Genomic DNA, 26,527 nt, shown 5'->3' on the forward strand with positions numbered 1-26,527 from the left:
TGCTGCATTGGAATCTCTTCAAAGAATGTTGAGGGTCAGATAGTTTCCTGTATTTGGTCCTGGGTGCTACCTGGGGATCAGGATTTTTAAAAGCTCCCACGTGATATTAATGTCCAGCCAAGGATGAAATCTTCTGTGGTAGGGTATCTATAACAGGAATTTAAAGCACCTCTATACTCTCATACAGTTAAAGGAAAGAGTGCATCTTTGATGCCTACTCTGATATTCAAAGGTTTTTTGTTTGTTTGTTTGTTTTTAGAATTTGTGATGTTATCTGTATCTTCTGCTAGTTTTCCTCTATTTCCACTGACTTTTATTGGGAGAGAGATAGGTTTGAATAAAGAGAGGCTGTGTTGATTTAGAGTATCTCCAGGGATGTCCTAAAGATTAACCAAACAAAGGCCACATAAAATAGAATTCCCTTCTTGTATTCAACAAGGTCCAATGTCTGGTCCTTATATGCTCAGAAACGTGATCTGCCACATTTCAAGAACCAATGTACTCAGGGATACTGATTCCAGACTGCAAAATACAATATGGAAAGCAGATGGACAGCTTATTAATTTACAATCAGAAACTGTGAATGAGAGAGAAAAGCATGCAGAGGGAGATTTTTATTTTGCATGGAAGCAGAACGAGAGACATTAGTCATTGCCTCAAATAGCACATGTTTGAGGACCTGAGCTATGATGACTGAAAGCATCACTCCTTCATTCATTTATTAAAAATGTACTAAATTCCTATTATGTGTCAGTATATAAATATACGTATATAGACAATTATTCTTGTCTTAGGAGCTGACATTCTAGCGGTGGGTGGGATGAAGAAGACAATAAAGAAATCAATACAGGGTGCCTGGCTGGCTCAGTCGTTAAGCGTCTGCCTTCGGCTCAGGTCATGATCCCAGGATCCTGGGATCGAGCCCTGCATCGGGCTCCCTGCTCGGCGGGAAGCCTGCTTCTCCCTCTCCCACTCCCCCTGCTTGTGTTCCTGCTCTCGCTCTCTCTGTCTCTGTCAAATAAATAAATAAATAAATAAATAAATAAATAAATAAATAAATAAATAAATAAATAAATAATCTTTAAAAAATCATTATATAATCAAGAAAAATGTCAAGTAGTGAGTAGAGTGGGTTTAATGGTGTCCCTCCAAATCCATGTCTACCCAGAATCTCAGAATGAGAACTTGTTTGGATAGGACTTTTGCAGAGGTCATACTGGACTGGGGTGACCCTAAATCAAATGACTTCCATCCCTATAAGAAGGGGAGATACAGAGAGACACAAAGTCAAGTCCTGGTGAAGACAGAGAGAAGCCAATGTTGAGTGATGCTTCCACAAGACGGTGAATGCAAGGAGCCATGAGACCCTAGAAGAGGAGAGAAAGGCGGCTCCTCAGAATCTTTTTTTTTTTTTAAGATTTTATTTATTTATTTGAGAGAGAGAATGAGAGAGAGAGAGCAGGAGGGGGGGAGGGTCAGAGGGAGAAGCAGACTCCCTGCCGAGCAGGGAGCCCAATGCGGGACTCGATCCTGGGACTCCAGGATCATGACCGGAGCCGAAGGCAGTCGCTTAACCAACTGAGCCACCCAGGCACCCGGCTCCTCAGAATCTTTGTAGAACACATAGCCCCTCTAGCAGCTTCAGACTGCTGGACTCCAGAACAAAATAATCTCGTTTGCAATAATTTGTTATGGGTGGCCCTTGGAAACTAATAGAGCAGTGATTCACTATAGATAAAGAATTTAGAAAAGAGTGGAATGATAGAAGGACAGTGAATGACATTGATTCTGGGAATTGAATGAAAATAAAAAGCTAATTACAAAACAAACAAAAAATGAGCACTTGAGAATGCTCAGGATAGAAGAAACGGCTGCAGCAAAGACACTAGGGCTTTAACAAGAATGCATATTCCAGGAAACAAAATTAGGCCAGTGCACCTGGAGTTCAGTAGGCTGATGGTAGAAGGGTAGGAGACCAGATTAAAGAGGACTTCAAAATGCATGTTAGCATAAGGCTTTATATGGATTTTAATCTCAAACACAACTTGAAAATGTGGAAAGATCTTAAAAGAAGCAGGATAGGGACTCAATCTGAGGATTTTAAAAGACCTATTTAGTTGTTTTGGAGAAATGTATTTTGTTTGGTTAGATCTTCAACAACTAGCATGTGGTCCTTGAGAGGATAACGTGGGGTGGGCAGGCCATGTCATTCCTAGGTCTAACTCAGTCCAGTCATGGTAGCATGTCTTAGTACCAATGACGTGACAGAGAAAAAGCTGAAGGATACTAACGGAAGAAAACATCAACACTAAATAATTGTCCTGAGGAGCAGGCCTCCTCTGCATTTGCTTTTTATTCACTCTCATTGCCAGCTACTGATTTTCTAAACAGAGTATAGGGCTAAGACCCATAGCTTATCAGTTGATGTTATTGTAATTTTCTCAAGTGGAGAGTAACTTAGAGAAGTCCTGTTTAGCAGTTGTATTTCTTACTAATTACACCTGAGAATTTGAGATTTCTTAAAAAATGACAAAACAATGCTAGCTTGCATTGATGGTTACTGGCTGTCGAGTCCAAAGGGCAAGTTATCTTGTGTTACATAAATAAACAAATAAATTACCTGTATACACACACACACATAAAACGTATGTATATATGTATGTGTATACACTGCATGCTAATGATCTTAATGTTTATAATAATTCTGAAAATTTCCAATGTATAGCTTCAGTATTTATAAATCACTAAAAGGAAAATGAATAGCAGGTAAGTACTTTGTTCTGCTAATAAGAAGCAGTGATAGAGAGCTAGGATAATATACTGTGCCCAAGTGAATTTGCTAGCACATAAAGTTGAGAATAACAGCCAGTGAAGGCATGATTCTTTGGTCACCGACTTTTCAGGGGGGAAAAAAAATCTGGAGAACTTATGCTCACCTGGGGAACTTGCTCTCATCAGCTAATTTTGAGAACAGGAAAAAGGAAATTGCGTCCCAGGCAGCTTGACATGAGACAATGGGGCAGTCTCCTTATTGCTTAAACATACAGCATTGTGGGAAGCCATTCTGCACTTGGCTTCTCACAAAAAGCAAAATCAGTACCAAAGACTAGTGAAGATATTGCAAAAGGAGGATTTATTGAGCTTCATTACATCTTGAAAGAATTAGTTGCACCTGCATATAAAGAATCTCAATCGGTTCAGATAAACAGGGTGAAGGCGCCTTTTTGATTATATTTCTTTCATGGAGAGATACGGGACTGATACTCCTGACAGTTTTCAAAGCCTCCAGATTTGCTGCTGAGGACCAAGAGTGCCATCTTCTGGTAAATGAGAACACGCAAAAGGCTTTCCTTAACTTGTGAGGAAAGTTATTAAAGAATTCAGTGGTTTGAAGCTGAATTACAGAATTGTTGAAAATATCATTTCTTCCTCGGGATTTTGTTCCACTCTCAATTGCATAAAATGAAGTAAAAATTCACTCTAGAAAGTAAAGTGGGAATAATGGGGAAAAAGGACAAAGGGATGTCTTTTGATAGAGAAGATTAACAGAGAAGTTCTAATTTTACAGTTAAGAGAAGTTTTCTTTTCTTTTTCTTTTCCTAACTAGTTATTTATATTTTCTTGTAAATGACTTCAGGTAAGTTAGCTATTAAATAATCTGGAAATTCTTGATCAGTAAAACATAATGTTCTCTACTCAAGGACATTAATATCAATATTTTGAATTAGAGCAAGCATAATAGCTTTATTAATGTTGAATTACTTCAGTAACTTCTTCATTCCACTTAAGACATCGCTCACTTATGCAAAGGAACTTTACACTTTTCTCTCAATTTCTGACCTGTAATTTTAACAATATGCTCTAAACATTGATATGTTATTATTTAATCACCACATTGAAATAGTTCTGCCGGCTTGGTCTACAAAATACACTTTGTTCCTGGCTACACTTACCAATTCCAGAGCCCCCATTGGATCAAAAGTTCACACAAATTCTCCCTAAAATTAAGCTGAGATGGACACAGCCAAGCACTTCCCAGATCTCCCTTCACAGAAGGACTTGTCCCATATTTGACCTTCAACCTTTTTAGGAATTCCTCAGCTGCTCTTACTGACTCTCCAACTGCCCCAGTCCCCACAGTGGCCCTTACTCAGTGACTGGTGGATACAGGAATATAAAGGCCAGCCCATTCAGCCTAACTTTGGACCACTCTAATGGACCATCTTAGCTCCGGAGCAACGGGTAGGGCTGACTTCTGCCATCCTGTGAAGGATTTGGATTCAGTCTTTGCCCAGTCCTGCTTTCTTATGCCCCCTTCCACAGGTGTTAATCCCAGCAGCACTCCCTAGTGAACATTTTGCAGGGAAACTCCATCTCAGAGTCAGCTTCCAGGAGAATCCAAACAGCAAATCCGGCTGTAGGACAGCTTCCTGGGACCACTTACTTTGTTTTGTCCTCTTCTGTGGAAAAAAGACTTTATTTTTTAACTTAACTAAAAATTATCTTTCTCTTACCAAATCTTTTCAAATACACATTTAGATCACTAAAATACAGTAAGAGCCATGGTTTGGGGCCACAATCTTTAGTTTATATCATTGAAATATTTTACATAACCCTATATATGTATGATGTGGGTGTGTTGATATATTGGTATATGATTTAAATTAGAAAGCCTAAACAGTTTGTTGGATCAATGTTTTTAATTCTAGCTAGTTTAACTATAGAATCTAGATGCTTAAAATATGTGCTGCAGAGAATTTTTTCCTGATAATTTTAGATAATTTATTGATCTGAAATATTTTATCTTTACAAGTTAATAAAGTATACTCAGTACCTCCAGTTTAACAAAAAGAGAGACGACTCAGATTTTAAGATGGAAGGAAAATGCCCTCTAGTGGTAAATATTAATAAAATAAGTTTTCTTTTTGAAGCATTAAACTTGGTATCTTATTTAACAAATAGTTATTAAGTGTCTCCTAGGCACTGGGTGCTATGCTAGGCACCAAATACAATTATGAATAAAATAAAGTACAAAACCACTTCCGATGTGCATTTTAGTGAGAGAGACAAATTTAAAAATGAAAGCAATTAAATTAATAGCATTTATTTAATGAAAAAGATGAGGGGAACAAACAGGATTCTGAGAATGAGAACAGCAAGAGGGGAACTTGCTTTATTGTCAAATACTACTCACTTCTTTATTTCTAGGAAGCTTCAATCTCCTCATTTATATTTTGTGGACTAAGGATGGTTGTTTTGTTTTGTTTTGTTTTGTTCTGTTCTGTTTTTTATTGCTTTGAACATTTGAGGCATGTGAGTGTATGGAACTGGAATATTAAATCTGACAGAGGATTCAGAGCTAAATCAATTGTCAAGAGACATCCTGAAATATAAATTCACATACACAACATCTAAAATTTTATATAACAATTTTGCATGTTTTGCAAAATAACAAGTAAGAGGGAACTCATTATATTACCAGTCGGAGGGATTCACAGATATGTAATAATTCAGAACCTTCCTCCCCCTCTAATAAGACCATAGTCTCATTGGGAAAAAGAAACAATAACTTGTGGAAATCCCCATAACCCTATCAATTCGATGCGCATTGGGCAAAAGAAAAACGAAGTTCAAGATCCTACAAGATCCCATTGCCTTCATCATTGATATTCCTTGGCTTCTTTCAGATTTTGTTCCAGCATTAGACCTAACATGTTGCACACAAATTATTTCCTGACAACTTCAATCTCCCCAACCCACTTCCACAGTTCAGGCCTTCTTATAAGTAGTTCAATGCAGGGTGATGAGAGTTGCCATAAGAGATAACTCTTGAAATCTCAGTGACATTCTACTATGAAAGTGTGTTTGTTTACTTTTGTTCATATGAAGTCCAGTCTGGTATTGCTGATCAAGACAGAGGTGAGAGAGTGTATTTCCATGCAAGTCCTACAAAGATGCAGGTTAAGGAAGGTATATCACCTTCAACTAATACCTTCTAGGGTCAGCTTGGGAGTCAAAAAATCACCTGGTGAGAGGCGCCTGGGTGGCTCAGTCATTAAGGGTCTACCTTTGGCTCAGGTCATGATCCTGGGGTCCTGGGATCGAGCCCCGCATCGGGCTCCCTGCTCAGCAGGGAGCCTGCTTCTCCCTCTCCCTGTCCCCCTGCTTGTGTTCCCTCTCTTGCTATGTCTTTATCTGTCAGGTGAATAAATAAAATCTTTAAAAAAAAAAAATCACCTGGTGGATGGGAAATATGAATGGAGATCACAGAATTGACAAGCTGCCTTTAAGGGTTATATATATCATCTCCACTGCCATTCTGTGGTGGTGCCATTCATATGCCACACCTTACTGCAGTAGAGTCTAAGTGCTGTGGTTCTGTATTATTTCCAGGTGGAGAGAGAAATAAGACTGGTGGATAGCTACACATCATTGCCCTAGCGTTTCAGAAAGATCAGCCGTTAGCTTTAGTTATTATTGAGCAGAAACAAAATAGCTTTGAGTCTCATTTTCTGAAACATGAAAATGAATTTGACAAAATCTTCTTTACAGCAATGTCTTTTTCTCTTCAAAAATTTTTTATTGGAGTCTAGGTGACACACAATGTTACATTGGTTTCAGGTGTACAATGTAGTGATTCAACTCCTCTATACATTATGCCACACTCACCACAAGCGTAGCTACCGTCCGTCACCGCACAATGCGATTACAGTATCATTGCCTATGCTCCCCATGCTATGCCTTTTATTCCCATGATTTAGTCATTCCATGACTGGAACTGTGTATCTTCTCCTCCCATTCAACCATTTTGCTATCCCTTTATCCCCCTCCCCTCTGGCAACCATCAGTTTCTCTTTATTTATAGGTCTGATTTTGCTTTTTGTTTGTTTATTCATTTGTTTGTTTTGTTTTTTTAGATTTGACATATGAATGAAATCATATGGCTTATGACTTACTTCACTTAGCAAACATAGTACCCTCTATGCCCATCCATGTTGTCACAGGTGGCATCACCTCATCCATTTTATGGCTGCATAATAGTCCAGTGTGTATGTGTGTGTGTGTGTGTGTGTGTGTGTCTATACGTACCATATCTTCCACTCATCTATCAGTGGACACTTAGGTTGCTTCCACATCTTGGCTATTGTAAATAATCCTGCAGTAAACATAGGGAACATATATATCTTTTCAAAATAGTGTTCATTTGCGGGGGAAGGGGGTAAATCTCCAACAGTGGAATTATTGGATCATATGGTATTTCTACTTCTAACTTTTTGATGGACCCCCATACTGTTTTCCACAATGTCTGTACCAGTTTACATTCCCACCAACAGTGCATGGGGGTTTCTTTTTCTTTACATCCTCATCAACACTTCTTATTTCTTGTCTTTTTTATTTTAGCCATCCTGACAGCTATAATGTGATATTTCATTGTGGTTTTGATTTATTCAGCAGAGTCTTAAGGTTCATAAAAACAATTTATGCAAAAAGGACTAACTCCAGCTTGGGCCTCCAGTGAATGCCAAAATTTTGATTTTTTTAATACAATATTTATTCCCAGAGTGTCATAAACCCTGAAATCCTTCCTAAATAACTACATAACTAATTCTAGGGAATATTATCTAATAAGATCAATGTGTCATCCCTCTGTTGTATCACATCTCTGTTTTTAGTAGGAGTTTAACACTCATAGCTTAATGCATAGTACTGACTCTGAATTTGGGAATTCCACAAGTGAGGCCAAGCCAAATGGGATGATATTTTAAACACTACTGCATCTAAATAGGTGTGGCCTTTCTCAAGAAGAAGGAAATAGGTAGAGAAATGATCAGTTATGTTATAGTATTGGAACTAAATGTGGATAGTCCTGGGTCCTCACTAATGCTTAATGTTGGGCAATGAGGATATTATATTCGGCAGGTGAAGCTGTAGACTAACACATTCTAATCTAAACTAAGCTCTACACTTCATTGTGTCTCCTAAGTAAAAGAGTTTTCAATGTTGTCAAAGTATTCAGGATATTGATTTATATACTGCATAATATTAATCACCCACGGAGTTAGCATTCCTCCTTCTAGTCATTTGATTCAAAGTTCAAAAGTGAAGCCCCTGGTCTGTTTACAAACTTTTCCTATAACTTCATCCATGACCTAGCGTACATTGATATGATCCTATAACTTCATCCATGACCTAGCGTACATTGATATGATCCTAAGCTATATCCCTCACTTTTATTTCTGGCTACTCCATCCTATTGAGGCTGCTGTGCAGGCTAAGACCCACTAACTGATATTCTCCAAATACACCATGATCTGTAATGTTACTCTGCTCTTGCCCAGGGAATGCTTTTATAATTCTCCCTATTCTTATAATTCTAGCTCAAATGCCACACCTATGAAATCTCCAAATGTTTCTCTCACCAAAGAATTGGTATCTCCCTAGACAACTGTCCCACAAAATTAACAGAGTCTTTCCTTTTGCATTTTTTGTTTGCACACCTTCCCCCGTACAATGAAAACAGCCTAAGAAACTTTTCTGTGGTGTGCCTACTTGACTTGGGTGTCAGATACATATCTGAGCCAGTGACAAAAGGGCTCATGCTGAATTAATCCAGTGCTCAAATTTAACATACAAATGGTTTGGGGGAATTTTTTGAAATTCAGTTTCTAATTCAGTAGGTCTGGTGTGGGGTATGAGATTTTTTTTTTTTCTTTCTTTCTTTCTTTTTTTTTTTTTTTTTTGTAGGTTATTAACTGGTTCTTTTTTTTTTTTTTTTTAATGTTATGTTAGCATTTCTAACAAGCTCCTAGCTGAAACCAAAGCTGCTGATCCAGAGAACACACATACCTCTGAAGGGATATAGGTATTCCCATCTACAAATACTTATTCAAATTAAAAACAAAAGCAAAAACAAAAACAAAACAAAAACCTGGGTAAGGAAGTCTCAGTAGTGTCAAGATGTCAGTTTTTCTTACTTTGATCTATAGATTCAATGCATTCTCAACCAAAATCCAAAATCCCAGCAAGTTATTTTGTTGATATAAACAAACTGATTCTAAATTTTATATGGAGAGACAAAAGACCCAGTTGGGTGAAAAAATAGACAAATAGAACAATGGAATGGAGTAGAAACCCTCAAGTAGGCCCATATAAATACAATTAACCAATCTTCGACAAAGAAGCAAAAACAATATGATGGAGTAATGACAGTCTTTTTGACAAATAGTTCTGGAACAAATGGAATACATGCAAGAGAAAAGAAAGGAAAAAAGAAAAGAAAAAACTATCTAGACATAAAACTTACACCCTTCACACAAGTTAACTCAAAATGGATTACAGACCTAAATGTAAAACACAAAACTATAAGAGAATATCTAGATGACTTTAGGCTTTCTGATGACTTTTGATACAATATCAAAGGTATAATCCTTGAAAGAAGAATTGATAAGCTAGATTTCCTTAAAATTAAAGACTTCTGCTCTTTGAAAGACAATGTTAAGAGAATAAAATGACAAACCACCTACTGGAAGAAAATATTTGCAAAAGACGTCTGATAAAGAACTGTTCTCCAAAATATACAAAGAACTCTTAAAACTCGATGATAAGAAAACAACCCAATTAAATGATGGGCCAAAGACCTTAACAGACACCTCACCAAAAAAGATATTCATATGCATGTAAACATGAAAAGATGCTCTACATCGTGTATCATCAGGAAAATGCAAATTATAACTACAGTGAAAAACCACTACACACCTATTAAAATGGCTAAAATCCAGAATACTGACAACACCAAATGATGGCAAGGATGTGGAAGAATAGGAACTCTCATTCACTGTTGGTGGGAATGCAAAATGGCACAGCCACTTTGGAAGACAGTTTGGTGGTTTCTTACAAAGCAAAGGATACTCTTACCATATGATTCAGCAGTCCTGTTACTTGATATTTTTGTGAAGGAGTTGAAAGACTTATGTCCACACAAAAGCCTGTACACAGATAGTGATAATAGCTTTATTCATAGTTGCTAAAACTTGGAGCAACCAAATGTCTTTCAGTAGGTTAATGAATAAACTATGGTATATTTAGACAATGGAATATTATTCAGTGCTAAAAAGAAATGAGCAATCAAGCCCTGAAAAGACATGGAACAAGTTTAAATGTGTATTAGTAAGTGAAAGGAGCCAATCGGAAAAGACTACATACTATGTAATTCCGACTGTAACACGTTTTGGAAAAGGCAAAACTACTGAGACAGTAAAAAGAACAGTGGTTTTCCAGGGTTTGGGTGGGGAGAGGGGGAGGGGTGAATAGGCAGAGCACAGAGGATTTTTAGGGCAGTGAAACTGCTTTATATACTATTATAACAGTGGATACATGAAATTATACATTTGTCCAAACCCGAAGAATGTACAACTGTAAGAAGGGTAACAATGACCTGTCAGTGTAGGTTCATCATTGGTAACAAATGTATCACTGTGGTGGGAAATGTAATAATGTCAAAAGCCATCCATGTTCCAGAGCAGGGGATATATGGGAAATCCCTTTACTTTTCTTTCAATATTGCTTTAAAACTATTTTTTAATCTTTTAAAAAGCTAATAAACAAAAACAAAATACTCTGTTTTTGAATGGCTTTAGGCTAGATCTAGGTTGCTTGCTACCAGCTTAGAATGATCTCTTCAAGGTAGAGTTAGCAAGACCTAATTGTATGTCTCCTCACAGATAGACTCTCAGTGCCCAGCCCAGTGTCTGACCTAGAGCTATTAATTAATCTGTTAATAAGTAAGTAAATGACTGATGAATCAATGAAAGTGAATGGGGAAAGAGTTCAATATCACATCAAAAGAGTAATTGCTTATCTTTACTTTTTGAAACGTATTTTGTCCAACATCATGTGCTATATCTGTGCACACTTCTTAATGAATGTTGCTCTTTTTCCATCTGCTCTGAATGAGAGCAACAATATTTTTTTTTAATTTTTTTATTCTTATGTTAATCCCCATACATTACATCATTAGTTTTAGATGAAGTGTTCCATGATTCATTGTTTGTGCATAACACCCAGTGCTCCATGCAGAATGTGCCCTCCTCAATACCCATCACCAGGCTAACCCATCCTCCCACCCCCCTCCCCTCTAGAACCCTCAGTTTGTTTTTCAGAGTCCATCGTCTCTCATGGTTCGTCTACCCCTCCGATTTCCCCCCCTTCATTCTTCCCCTCCTGCTACCTTCTTCTTCTTCTTCTTTTTTTTTTTTCTTAACATATATTGCATTATTTGTTTCAGAGGTACAGATCTGAGATTCAACAGTCTTGCACAATTCACAGCGCAGACTGTAACACATACCCTCCACAGTGTCTATCACCCAGCCACCCCATCCCTCCCACCCCACCTCCCACTCCAGCAACCCTCAGTTTGTTTCCTGCAATTAAGAATTCCTCATATCAGCGGGGGAAATCGGAGGGGTAGACGAACCATGAGAGACGATGGACTCTGAAAAACAAACAGGGTTCTAGAGGGGAGGGGGGTGGGAGGATGGGTTAGCCTGGTGGTGGGTATTGAGGAGGGCACATTCTGCATGGAGCACTGGGTGTTATGCACAAACAATGAATCATGGAACACTTCATCTAAAACTAATGATGTAATGTATGGGGATTAACATAAGAATAAAAAAAAAAAGAATTCCTCATATCAGTGAGGTCATAGGATACATGTCTTTCTCTGTTTGACTTATTTCGCTCAGCATAACACCCTCCAGTTCCATCCATGTCGTTGCAAATGGCAAGATCTCATTCCTTTTGATGGCTGCATAATATTCCATTGTATATATATACCACATCTTCTTTATCCATTCATCTGTCGATGGACATCTTGGCTCTTTCCACAGTTTGGCTATTGTGGACATTGCTGCTATAAACATCGGGGTGTACGTACCCTTTCGGATCCCTACTTTTGCATCTTTGGGGTAAATACCCAGTAGTGCAATTGCTGGATCATATGGTAGTGAGAGCAACAATATTTTTTAATAATTCACAAAGAATACTAGGCAACTCCTAATTTCCTAGTTTATAAAGTGTTCAGGAAAACACAGAATTCTGGTATTAGGTCAGATAATTGAAAAATTCACAACACACTTTATTATAGGTAAAATTAAGGCAATTGTGAAATACGGGGCCTGACAAACTAGTAATGCGAGTGGAAAAACATTGGGATGAAATGTATATGGGCATTACATTCTCTAGTACTTTCCCTGCTTAGGATTTAGGTAATCATATTCAGGAACTAAATACTCTAACAGGACTCTGACTAATTGAGCTGAAGGCAGAGAGCAGTTTACTGGTAATCATGAAGAAAATTATTTTAAGGACACACCCACTAAAATATCCTGTCCAGCCACTTGATATTTTTCCTCTGTTTTTGCAGAGAAGAAAAATGTTCCTAAGCTTCTTTGAAGAAAATCATGGACCACTTACTACAAATAGAAGGTAGGTGGCATCTTATACCAGCCACAATTGGAAAATCTGACTCCTGCCATAATGAATTTTGGTAAGAAACAGTGGTCTTAAACAAGTTTGAAAGCCTAAGACCATCAACACCTCCAAGCTACAGGTCAGAAACCTAAGAATAAGATGGTAAAAATCAAGGAAATAAGATCTTGATATATTTCCTCACACAACTACTTGTGTTTTGTTTGTTTGTTTGTTTGTTTTTTGGTGTTTTTTGTGGGTTTTTTTAAAAGATTTTATTTTATTTATTTGTCAGAGAGAGAGAGCGCACAAGCAGGGGGAGTGGCAGGCAGAGAGAGAAGCAGGCTCCCCACTGAACAAGGACCCTGATGCAGGACTCGATCCCAAGACCCTGGGATCATGAACTGAGCTCAAGGCAGATGCTTAACTGACTGAGCCACCCAGGCATCCCTCACACAACTACTTGTTAAGAAATTAGAATGTATTAGGTTTACTCTAACATAAAATACATGCTTGAGTTTCTTCTTGTCCTTTCTTCTCAGTGCCCAGAATTGGTTAGGACAATTTTACATTGAGAATGATATCTTCCATAACATGGTAAGGTGGGTACTTAGTTGAAAATGGATACTTTGTATGATCCACTTCCTTACTTGTCAGTCTATTAAATAACCTTTTTTTCTGTTCCACCAGAACAGTGCTTCTCAACTCCTGGGGATCCATAAGATCAAAAGTGTATTAATAATAATATCAACGTGTTATTTTCCTTTTCACACTAGTTAGTTCACAAGTGTATAGTGGAGTTTTTCAGAAGCAGATAGAAGAATCCAGCCATTTTCTACTGTCAGACATTATGGAATTTTGATAAAATGTAAAATACTGCCAATTGAACTCAATCTGCCAAACCTGAGTTTGGAGGCGGATCTATTACCAGACCCTCCAGGAAGGAACACACTCTTACTGACGTTGCCTGGTGAAACCCAGTACAAAGAACCAGCTGAACTATACATTCCCTGGACTTTCAAAGCATTGAAATTGAGAGATAATATGTGGATGTCATTTTAAAGATTTTACCAAATTTTTGGTAATTTGTTACAGTGTTAATAGGAAACTAATACAGAAGATAACTAGTCCCATATTTTTAGCTATAAAAAGTAAACAAAGGGTGCCTGGGTGGCTCAGTCGGTTGGGCATCAGACTCTTGGTTTTTGGCTCAGGTAATGATCTCAGGGTCATGGGATTGAGCCCCATGTCAGGCTCCACACTCATTGTGGAGTCCGCTTGAGATTCTCTCTCACCTTCTGCCCCTCTCCCCCTGCTTGAGCATGCTCTCTCTCTCTCTCTCTCTCAAATAAATAAATAAATCTTTTCTTAAAAACAGCAATATTCATAAAAGACTAGTAGTGAGACATTTGGAAGTAAGCATTTTTTAGTACTTAGGCGAAGAAAGTACATGCTCTTTGATATAATAGGTGCAATTGTACAGACCATATTTTATGGCATAGAAAATGTAAAAATAATGCTCTTTGCCTATGGAAGAATAAAAATAGGTTTTAATCTTATTCCTATTAAAGGGTACCCTGAGGAGTGTGTCTATTGGCTTAATAAATATTCTGATCAGTGTCTCAATAACATTCATGAGCAGATTTTAAAAAACTGACTTAAAAAACTAACATTTATCCTAGAATCCTTGGTTAAAAATATTTTTCTCGTATTTTCATATCACACAGAGATAACAATATCAGGAAAAGCAGAAAAGGATCACTGCTTGTATTAATAAATTAGAAAAATATTCCTTTATAAACAAAAGCAAGTTCCATATAAAAACAACTAAATATTGAACATATGGAAAAAAGATTTTTAGAAGTAGGATTTAAAAGGATCACTTTATTTAAAATTTTTTTTTTTTATTTAAAAATTTTTTAAAAACTTTTATTTATTTGTCAGAAAAAGAGACCATAAGCAGGGGCAGCAGCAACAGAGGGAGAAGCAGGTTCGATCTCAGGACCCTGAGATCAGGATGCTTAACTGACTGAGCCACCCACACATCCCATAAAAAGATCACTTTATTTTTTAATGAAGGGAAAGACTATATAGAATCCATCTTATACCAAAGTTAAATATAAAATAGGAATATCATTTGTAGTAAATTCTTGTTTACTCACACTAGATTCCCAAAAGGTTATAAAACAGGTACTGGACACCATTTTCAGTACAGACACATTGGGGTCCTGAAGCTTATACAAGTTGGTGATCCTCTTTTATTTATTTATTTATTTATTTTATTATGTTATGTTAATCACCATACATTACATCATTAGTTTTGATGTAGTGTTCCATGATTCATTGTTTGCGTATAACACCCAGTGCTCCATGCAGTACGTGCCCTCTTTAATACCCATCACCAGGCTAACCCATACCCCCACCCCCTTCCCCTCTAGAACCCTCAGTTTGTTTCTCAGAGTCCATCGTCTCTCATGTTCATTTTTGCCCTTGCTTCCCTTGCCTTTGGCGATGTTTCTTGGAAGAAGTTGCTGCGGCTGAGGTCGAAGAGGTTGCTGCCAGTGTTCTCCTTTAGGATTTTGATGGACTCCTGTCTCACATTGAGGTCTTTCAACCATTTGGAGTCTATTTTTGTGTGTGGTATAAGGAAATGGTCCAGTTTCATTCTTCTGCATGTGGCTGTCCAATTTTCCCAACACCATTTGTTGAAGAGACTGTCTTTTTTCCATTGGACATTCTTTCCTGCTTTGTCAAAGATGAGTTGACCATAGAGTTGAGGGTCCATTTCTGGGCTCTCTATTCTGTTCCATTGATCTATGTGTCTGTTTTTGTGCCAGTACCATACTGTCTTGATGATGACAGCTTTATAATAGAGCTTGAAGTCTGGAATTCTGATGCCACCAGCTTTGCTTTTCTTCTTCAACATTCCTCTGGCTATTCGGGGTCTTTTCTGGTTCCATACAAATTTTAGGATTATTTGTTCCATTTCTTTGAAAAAAGTGGATGGTATTTTGATGGGGATTGCATTGAATGTGTAGATTGCTGTAGGTAGCATTGACATCTTCACAATATTTGTTCTTCCAATCCATGACCATGGAACGTTTTTCCATTTCTTTGTGTCTTCCTCAATTTCTTTCATGAGTATTTTATAGTTTTCTGAGTACAGATCCTTTGTCTCTTTGGTTAGATTTATTCCTAGGTATCTTATGGTTTTGGGTGCAATTGTAAATGGGATTCACTCCTTAATTTCTCTTTCCTCTGTCTTGTTGTTGGTGTATAGGAATGCCACTGATTTCTGTGCATTGATTTTATATCCTGCCACTTTACTGAATTCCTGTATGAGTTCTAGTAGTTTTGGGGTGGACTGTTTGGGGTTTTCCACATAAAGTATCATATCATCTGCAAAGAGTGAGAGTTTGACTTCTTCTTTGCTGATTTGGATGCCTTTGATTTCTTTTTGTTGTCTGATTGCTGTGGCTAGGACTTCCAATACTATGTTGAATAGCAGTGGTGATAGTGGACATCCCTGCCGCGTTCCTGACTTTAGGGGGAAAGCTCTCAGTTTTTCCCCATTGAGAATGATATTCGCTGTAGGTTTTTCATAGATGGCTTTTATGTTATTGAGGTATGTACCCTCTATCCCTATACTCTGAAGAGTTTTGATCAAGAAAGGATGCTCTACTTAGTCAAATGCTTTTTCGGCATCTATTGAGAGGATCATATGATTCTTGTTCTTTCTTTTGTTAATGTATTGTATCACATTGATTGATTTGTGGATGTTGAACCAACCTTACAGCCCAGGGATAAATCCCACTTGGTCGTGGTGAATAATCCTTTTAATGTACTGTTGGATCCTATTGGCTAGTATTTTGGTGAGAATTTTTGCATCCATGTTCACCAGGGATATGGGTCTGTAATTCTTCTTTTTGATGGGGTCTTTGTCTGGTTTTCAGATCAAGGTAATGCTGGCCTCATAAAATGAGTTTGGAAGTTTTCCTTCCATTCTATTTTTTGGAACAGTTTCAGAAGAATAGGTATTAATTCTTCTTGAAATGTTTGGTAGAATTCCCCTGGGAAGCCATCTGGCCCTGGGCTTTTGTTTTTTGGGAGATTTTTGATGACTGCTTCAATTTCCTTAGTGGTTATAGGTCTGTTCAGGTTTTCTGTTTCTTCCTGGTTCAGTTTTGGTAGTTGATACATCTCTAGGAATGCATCCATTTCTTCCAGATTATCTAATTTGCTGGCATAGAGTTGCTCATAATGTTCTTATACTTGTTTGTATTTCTTTGGTGTTGGTTGTGATCTCTTCTCTTTCATTCATGATTTTGTTGATTTGGGTCATTTCTCTTTTCTTTTTGATAAGTCTGGCCAGGGGTTTATCAATCTTGTTCATTCTTTCAAAGAACCAGCTCCTAGTTTTGTTGATCTGTTCTACTGTTCTTTTAGTTTCTATTTCATTGATTTCTGCTCTGATCTTTATTATTTCTCTTCTCCTCCTGGGTTTTGGGTTTATTTGCTGTTCTTTCTCCGGCTCCTTTAGGTGTAGGGTTAGGTTGTGTACTAGAGACCTTTCTTGTTTCTTGAGAAAGGCTTGTATTGCTATATACTTTCCTCTTAGGACTGCCTTTGCTGCATCAAAGATTTTGAATAGTTGTATTTTCATTTTCATTGGTTTCCATGATTTTTTTAATTCTTCTTTACTTTCCTGGTTGACCCATTCATTCTTCAGTAGGATGCTCTTTAGCCTCCATGTATTTGAGTTCTTTCCGACTTTCCTCTTGTGATTGAGTTCTAGTTTCAAAGCATTGTGGTCTGAAAATAGGCAGGGAATGATCCCAATTTTTTGGTACCGGTTGAGACCTGATTTATGACCTAGGATGTGATCGATTCTGGAGAATGTTCCATGGGCACTAGAGAAGAATGTTTATTCCGTTGCTTTGGGGTGGAATGTTCTGAATATGTCTGCGAAGTCCATTTGTTCCAGTGTGTCATTTAAAGTCTTTATTTCCTTGTTGATCTTTTGCTTAGATGATCTGTCCATTTCAGTGAGGGGGTTGTTAAAGTCCTCCACTATTATTGTATTGTTGTCGATGTGTTTCTTTGCTTTTGTTATTAATTGCCTTATATAATTGGCTGCTCCCATGTTAGGGGCATAGATATTTACAATTGTTAGATCTTCTTGTTGGATAGACCCTTTAAGTAGGATACAGTGTCCTTCCTCATCTCTTATTACAGTCTTTGATTTACAATCTAATTTGTCTGATATAACGATTGCCACCCCAGCTTTCTTTTGGTGTCCATTAGCATGGTAAATGGTTTTCCACCCCCTCACTTTCAATCTGGGGGTGTCTTTGGGTCTAAAATGAGTCTCTTGCAGACAGCATATCAATGGGTCTTGTTTTTTCATACAATCTGATAGCCTGTGTCTTTTGATTGGGGCATTGAGCCCATTTACATTCAGGGTAACTATTGAAAGATAGGAATTTAGTGCCATTGTATTGCCTGTAAGGTGACTGTTACTGTATATTCTGTGTTCCTTTCTGGTCTATGTTGCTTTTAGGCTCTCTCTTTGCTTAGAGGACCCCTTTCAAGATTTCTTGTAGGGCTGGTTTCGTGTTTGCAAATTCCTTTAGTTTTTGTTTGTCCTGGAAGCTTTTTCTCTCTCCTTCAATTTTCAATGACAGCCTAGCTGAATAGAGTATTCTTGGCTGCATATTTTTCTCATTTAGTGCTCTGAATAGATCCTGCCAGTCCTTTCTGGCCTGCCAGGTCTCTGTGGATAGGTCTTTGCCAATCTAATGTTTCTACCCTTGTAGGTTACATATCTCTTCTCCTGAGCTGCTCTCAGGATTTTCTCTTTGTCTATGAGACTCGTAAGTTTTTCTATTAGATGTCGGGGTGTTGAACTATTTTTATTGATTTTGAGAGGGGTTCTCTGTGCTTCCTGGATTTTGATGCCTGTTTCCTTCCCCAAATTAGGGAAGTTCTCTGCTATAATTTGCTCCAATATACCTTCTGCCCCTCTCTCTCTTTCTTCTTCGTCTGGGATCCCAATTATTCTAATGTTGTTTCGTCTTATGGTATCGCTTATCTCTCGAATTCTGCCCTCGTGATCCAGTAGTTGTTTATCTCTCTTTTTCTCAGCTTCTTTATTTTCCATCATTTGGTCTTCTATCTCACTGATTCGCTCTTCTGCCTCATTTATCCTAGCAGTTAGCGCCCCCATGTTTGATTGCACCACATTAATAGTCTTTTTGATTTCGACTTCGTTAGATTTTAGTTCTTTTACTTCTCCAGAAAGGGTTTCTCTAATAACTTCCATGCTTTTTTCAAGCCCAGCTAGTATCTTTAAAGTCATGATTCTGAACTGTAGATCTGACATCGTACCTAATGTCCATATTGAGTAGGTCCCTGGCAGTCGGTACTACCTCTTGTTCTTTTTGTTGAGGTGATTTTTTCCATCTTGTCATTTTGTGCAGAGAATAGATTAATGAGAGAACAAAATGCTAGCAGGGTAACAACGTCCCCAGAAAATATACTCTAAACAACGTCCCCAGAAAATATACTCTAAACAAATCAGAAAAGACCTGAAGCAGTGGGAAAAGAAAGGGAAAGAGAGAAAGAAGAAAAAGAAAAAAAAAAAAGAAAAGATAAAGATAAAAACAAACAAAAACAGAACAAAACAAAACAAAAAACAGAATGTGATCAAATATGATCAGGCTGGTATATAGATCAGTGCCACACACTAGATTTTAGGTGTATTTTGGTCTGTTAGAAGAAAGTGCCTCCCAAAATTTTAAAGAAAGAAAAAGTTATATATATACAAAAACAAGGGTTGATATGATGAAGGGATGGAATATGACTGTAAAGATGGAAATTATAAAAAATTTTATAAAAGGAATTGATAAGACGTTGTTTGAAAAAAGAAAGAAGAGGATTTAAAAAAACAAAAGAAAAAAAAAGGGAGAGAATGTGATCAAGCAGGGGAGTAGAAAAAAACCATACACTAGAGATTTAGGGTATATTTTGATCTGTTAGAAGAAACTATCTCAAAATTTTAAAGAGAGAACAACTTATATATATATGCCAAAAATACGGGTAACTACTATGAAGGGATAGAATATGATTCTAAAAATGAAAAATAAAAATGTTTTTTAAAAAAGGGATTGATAAGATGTTGGTTGAAAAAGAGAAAAAGAAAAACTCAAAAAAAAAAAAAAGACAGTTAAAAAAAAATTAACCTTGAAAGACTAAAGAATCATGGTAAAAAAGCCATGAATTCTATGTGCAGTATTCCCCTAGCGCTGAAGTTCTCCCGTTCTCATTGATCGGTAAACTTGGTCTTGGCTGGCTGTTCTGTTCTCGCTGATCTTCTGGGGAGGGGCCTGTTGCCGTGGTTTCCAGATGTCTTTGCTGGAGGCGGAATTGCCCCGCCCTTGCTGGGTCCGGGCTTAGTAATCTGCTCAGGTTTGCTCTCTGGAGCTTTTGTTCCCTGCAAGCTTTCCATACAGCTTTGGAGGTGGAGAGTGAAAATGGCAGCCTCCCAATCTCCGCCCCTGAGGAGCCGAGAACTCGGGGCCCCACTCCTCAGTGAGCCCCCAGAGAAAAGCAGTCAGTCACTCCCGTCTCCCCGGTCTCCGGCGCTCTCCGTGCTCCCCCGGCCTGTGACCACGCGTTTCTATCTCTGGCACCTGAACCCGGGTGGAGTCTACAAACCCAGCAGATGCTTGCGGTGCACTCCCGCGCGGCTCCTCCCGGGGGAGGAAGGTGAGTCTCCCCGGATCTGCCGCTTGTTGGGTCCCTGCTGGAGGAGCAGGGGCCCGACTGTGCTGCGGATCACAGTTTATGGCAACTGAGAGCTGAGAGCCCGCTCCTCGGTTCCATCTCTGCAGCCGGCTTCCCTGCCCGGATACCTGGGAGCTCTGCCACACTCAGGCACCCCAGTCTTTCTGTGACCCCGAGGGTCCTGAGACCACACTGTCCCGGAGGGTTCCACCCCCCGCTTAGCCACCAGAGTGACGTCCCTCGGCGGAGCAGACTTTTAAAAGTTCCGATTTTGTGCTCTGTGGTTCTATCACTTGCCAGAAGCAGCCGGCGGAGGCCCCTCCCCCGCCGTCTATCCTCCCGAATATCGCCTCGGATTCGCTTCTCCGCACGTCCTACCTTCCAGAAAGTGGTCGCTTTTCTGATGAGAGAGTTGTTGCTCTTCTTTTCTTCGATCTCCTGTTGAGTTTGTAGGTGTTCAGAATGGTTTGATCCCTATCCAGCTGAATTCCTGAGAGGAGACGAAAGCCAGGTCTCCTACTCCTCCGCCATCTTGCTCCGCCTACCAAGTAAACCATTTTTAAAGCTGCAAATAGCACAAACATAAAATCCAGTAAATTAACACTTAATTGATGACCTGATATACGTTTTTCCTTAATTTTAAGAGTTTGAGCAAAAATCGATTTAAATTGGGCAGTGTCACACAGAAGAGGTTGAGTGCACAGCCCTAAGAACCAAGGGAAAGACTTGTAAAAGCAGAGAAAGGAAATTATCTGATTGGCTATAGCTCAAAACCTAGGTGGCCATTTGTGGTTGGTTGTCCTTAGTGTTTTGATTTTGTAACCTTGAGACATTTACAGCCTTAGATTTTGGTTTGCTTATATAGGCCACCATGGCATAGGGCCCATCAGTCTAATGGCCTCCTTGTTTAGTTACTTGAACAAATTCTTTCCTTTTGCTCATCCTCTCATTCATGAGAAACTGACCGAAAATTTATTAGTTGCCATCAGAGTTAAGTTGTTCTTGTCTCATTGTGAAACTCACAGGTTGTGATGTCAAATCCCTGGAAAAATTATTTTGCTGTTGATCCTGTTGTTCATCTTGTTTCTGTTTCTCCAAGCGTAATGAGAACATCTACCATCTACTGATGGCTGTGAACACATATTTAAGACCTTTGAGAGCGAATAGTGTGTCCAGGAGACTGTAGTGATGACTATTAGGGTGATAAGACAGAGAGATGGAAGTATACTCTTTAGCCAGGGCCTCCACGGACCAAACCAATCGGTATCAAATAAATCAAAGATTACACCTGAAGGAGCATTAAGGTACTTTAGGCAAGTGGCTTATTTGTTAATTTCTTATATTTGCTATAATGTCAGAGGTATTGATCCAGTAGAGTAAGAGGTATTTGCCACGGCACAGACTCTTCCTTGTTCAGCCAATAAGTTATCTGAAGCAATTCTGTCATCTAAATCCACCTAAGCAAGAGTGTCCAGAAATTTTGTTGTGCAAGCCTTAGTGATCTGTTATTCTTCTTTTTTTTATATAAATAAAGTTTTATTTTATTTTTTTTATTATGTTCAGTTAGCCAGCATATAGTACATCATTAGTTTTTGATGTAGTGTTCGGTTCATCAGTTGTGTATAACACCCAGTGCTCATCAGATCACGTGCCCTCCTTAATACTCATCACCCGGTTACCCCATCCCCCCAACCCCCTCCCCTCTGTAACCCTCAGTTTGTTTCCTGGAGTCCAGAGTCTCCCATGGTTTGTCTCCCTCTCTGATTTCTGCCCATTCAGTTTTCCCTCCCTTCCCCTATGATCCTCTGTGCTATTCCTTATGTTCCACATATGAGTGAAACCATACGATAATTGTCTTTCTCTGCTTGACTTATTTCACTTAACATAATCCCCTCCAGTTCCATCCATTTCGATGCAAATGGTGGGTATTCATCCTTTCTGATGGCTGAGTGATATTCTTCTAATAACACTTTTTCCTTACATTTTTGGTTGCATATATTTTGATTGCCTCTTAACAATAACTTGTAATAACATTTATTATAAAGACAATAGAAAAAATACCTCTGTTAGAAATTTTTCAGCCTCACAACTTATTATGAGTTAATGTCATAAGTTTTTAGGATCACTGTCAAATTGGGGAAACATCCATCCAGTTTCTTCCTATATAAGGCATAATCTTGCAAGATATATGAGGGTTTCTTAAATATTCCATATTCTCATTATAGTAGTATACTGTAAATTTTATATTATTTTTATTATCAGTTTTTCAAATGTATTCATAAGATTTATTTCCTTTCAGTAACTGAGCATCATACAGTCAAAGAGCCTATCGACTATTTACACTTTTCATTCTTTTCAATTACTACTTTTAATAATGACCTAAAAATATTTGTTACAATTCCCCCACTTGGCTAAAAATATTTGTTACCATTCACTTCTAGATATAAGCATGGTTTCTACTGGTATTATTGCGTATTCCTATCATTTTGTTTTATGTTTCATTTTTATCTGAATTTTCTCTAATTTTTTTAATAAATAAATTTTAAAGTGACAAAAGAAGGTACCCTTCAAATGCGCCCAAGTCAAGGGTCTGTAATTTCTCTCTTGTTTTAGTAAGCATTCCAAATTGTAAATAGCACACTTAACCTTTATCAACTTTTAAATACATTTTCACATTTCGCTTATGTTCTGGCTTTACTTTCAAGTCTTCAAAAATATATTTACAACGTTATAATAAGGAGCGGTCTCTTTAGAGAAAAAACCAAGTTGTGAACTATATTTAAGATAAACCAAAGGGAAAACTTGTAATCGTAGCAAATTTACCAAAGCATTTTCTTGTACCACAGCAGTAGCTTTTTTTTTTTTTTTTAAAGGCATCAAAGTTAGGAGCTGCTCATGGCACATGGTCTGTGTATTTACTGGTGTTTTTATGGAATGCTTGCAGTCTTAAAAGTAATGTTGTCCTATAATAGCCCATGAATGTTATTCAAAGGTAGATTTCAATTGCTGATTTTCTGGTGATCAAACAGTCAAAAATATCACTTCGATGGTTTTCCCTCATAATAATAGGACACAGTAATTGACAATGTTTGTCACTTATCACATGATGTAAAATTTACAGCTATAAGCAATAATAGGTTTCTGGTTTATTTATTTAGATCATTAGCTTATACATATTTCCTCATAATTTAGTCTTAAGAATTATTTATTGATCGATTTTTCATCTGAGAACCTGGTTCTAGGTAATTTTCCCCCTTTTTTTTATTAGGTTTTTAATTTTTTTTCCAGTATAGTTAATATACAGTGTTATATTAGTTTTGGGTGTACAATATGGTGATTCAATAAGTCTATATTTTACTCAGTGCTCATCATGGTAAGTATACTCTTAATCCCCTCCACTTACTTCATGCATCCCCCCACCCCCCTCCCCTCTGATATGCTTTATTTTAAACAAGTACCCTCAGTTAAAGTTACTGGTTTTTTTTCAACAAGAACATTTTTTACTTGAAGCATACTTCAGTGTACATGGTTCTAAAAGGTATATATAAATATGAAACTTTCCATCCAAGAAAAATAGAGTACACATTTTCTTTGAGTACACACAGAAGAATTCCCTGGTTAAAATCACGTAAAAAGAGACATGACAAATATTGCAAATTTAAGAAGACTGAAATCATACCAAGTATATTTTCCAACCACAATGGTACAGAGCTAAAGATCAACAATAAAACAAAGCTGGAAAAGCTACAATGTAAATATTAAATATTTAATATGTAAATATTAAAGAACACACTACTACGCAGGCAGTGGGCCAAATAAGAAATCAAACAGCAAATCAAAATATGTCTCAAAACAAAAGAAAAAGAAAACACAATATTCCAAAACCTATGGGATGCAGCAAAAGCAGATGTTAGAGTGACATTTTTAAGATTAGGTATTTTTTTTTTCATTTTTATGTTTTCCAAGTGCTCATGCAGGATGGATTATATTTAGCAATTAATTCAATATTTCATAGGAGGTTTCCATTTTTTGTAGAACATCACTTTTCATCTTGACCACTGAAGGCAAACAGATTTCGCCTAAAAATGTGTAACTGAAACTTTCTTTTCAGTATTTCAAAATAAAGTTGAAGTTTTCTGGTTCTGCATGTCAGGAGCTTGGAAGTTGCCACTCCATCCTCACAACAAGTACAAATCAGAATGGACTAACATCAACGACTTTTCTTGCATCCAGAAGAGAGGGGAGGACACAGGGCAAACTGCTGCTTCTACGATTGCAGAGAAAAACAGGCCAAGGCAGGGAGCTGCATCTTACAGAGACTCCCAAGTGGAAACCAGTGCAGTAGAAACTGGTATGAAGGTAGGAAAATCTGAACTGTAATTGATGAATTGCTGGAGGCCCAAGTGTAGACAAATCTGACATCTACAAGCTCCAGGGGCCTCAGTTACAGTGGAGCCCCCACAATATTTACCTGGAGTTAGGTCTTACATTCACTGTCTGAATGCTCTGTTGACTGTGCACATTGAGGGGTGTTGAAATGATTAATTTCATCTTCTTTGTGTTTTTTTTAATTTCTTATTTTGTATGTGTCCTAATTCTCATAATTTTTTGTTATCATCTTTCTTATCTATAATTTTGTATGACCCAGGGGTCTCCAAATATGTATTATATATATGCAAACATATTCACAGCAAAATAAGGAATCCTCATAACAATTGCAATCCTCATTTCTGCAGCTAATCACATAGTTGTAGCCCATCTTTATAACAACATTCTTCCACTACCCATTCTGTATTCTCTTTACTCCAAGCAAACACCTAAGCTGGTTGTGCTTCTTTGTCTGGTGAGGTGATCCAAACCTTCATTCCTGAAGGGTCTGGGCCATTGTAGTCCTTCAGGAATTGGATAGTTGTAGCTGTCCCTTGACTTTAATGATAGGGCGTGGTAATGCTAAAAAACATCTAAGGGATCTGCAGATCAAACATGCTCTTCCTTATTTCCATTGTGGAGCAGCAGTTCAATTTCCCCTTAGTCATCAGGAGCAATAACCTCAGCAAGTACACTAACTCGCTCCTTTGCCTGTAGATGCAGAGGCCTGAGGAGTCCAAAAATCCTGGGAGGCAGTCTTAACTTCCAGTTCAATAGAATCATTGTCACCTCTCCTAGTGGAAGCATTCCTTCCTTTGGTTCTAAGTCGTCTAGACCAGCAGAGCATAAGGTTTCAGAAACAGAAAGAAAAAAAATTTGCTGGTAGAACACCAGGTGTAATAATGACGCTGTCACTCCCACTTCTTTTTTTTTTTTATTCTTATGTTAATCCCCATACATTACATCATTAGTTTTAGATGAAGTGTTCCATGATTCATTGTTTGTGCATAACACCCAGTACTCCATGTAGAATGTGCCCTCCTCAATACCCACCACCAGCTAACCCATCCTCCCACCCCCCTCCCCTCTAGAACCCTGTTTGTTTTTCAGAGTCCATCGTCTCTCACGGTTCGTCTACCCCTCCGATTTCCCCCCCTTCATTCTTCCCCTCCCGCTACCTTCTTCTTCTTCTTTTTTTTTTCTTAACATATATTGCATTATTTGTTTCAGAGGTACAGATCTGAGATTCAACAGTCTTGCACAATTCACAGCGCTTACCAGAGCACATACCCTCCCCAGTGTCTATCACCCAGTCACCCCATCCCTCCCACCCCCCCCCACTCCAACAACACTCAGTTTGTTTCCTGCGATTAAGAATTCCTCATATCAGTGAGATCATATGATACATGTCTTTCTCTGTTTGACTTATTTCACTCAACATAATACCCTCCAGTTCCATCCACGTCGTTGCAAATGGCAAGATGTCATTCCTTGATGGCTGCATAATATTCCATTGTATATATATACCACATCTTCTTTATCCATTCATCTGTCGATGGACATCTTGGCTCTTTCCACAGTTTGGCTATTGTGGACGTTGCTGCTATAAACATCGGGGTGCACGTACCCCTTCGGATCCCTACTTTTGTATCTTTGGGGTAAATACCCAGTAGTGTCACTCCCACTTCTATCCCTTGAGTTGTGGACCTGGAATCCCGGCCATGGGAAAAACAGTAGCGTATATTGGTAGCTGGTTTAGAACATATACAGCCTCCTGGAACACACTGACACAGTCCTGAAAGATTTTGTTACCTAACTGGCACTGTAAAAGGCTCTTCCACCATTCTGTCAAATCAGCTGCTTCAGGATGATGGGGAACATGGTAAGATCAATGGATTCCATGAGCATG

This window comes from Mirounga angustirostris, unplaced genomic scaffold (assembly GCF_029215605.1).
Source record: "Mirounga angustirostris isolate CCGP_5_RB_7025 unplaced genomic scaffold, mMirAng1.0.hap1 SCAF_12, whole genome shotgun sequence".
Taxonomy (NCBI): Eukaryota; Metazoa; Chordata; class Mammalia; order Carnivora; family Phocidae; genus Mirounga; species Mirounga angustirostris.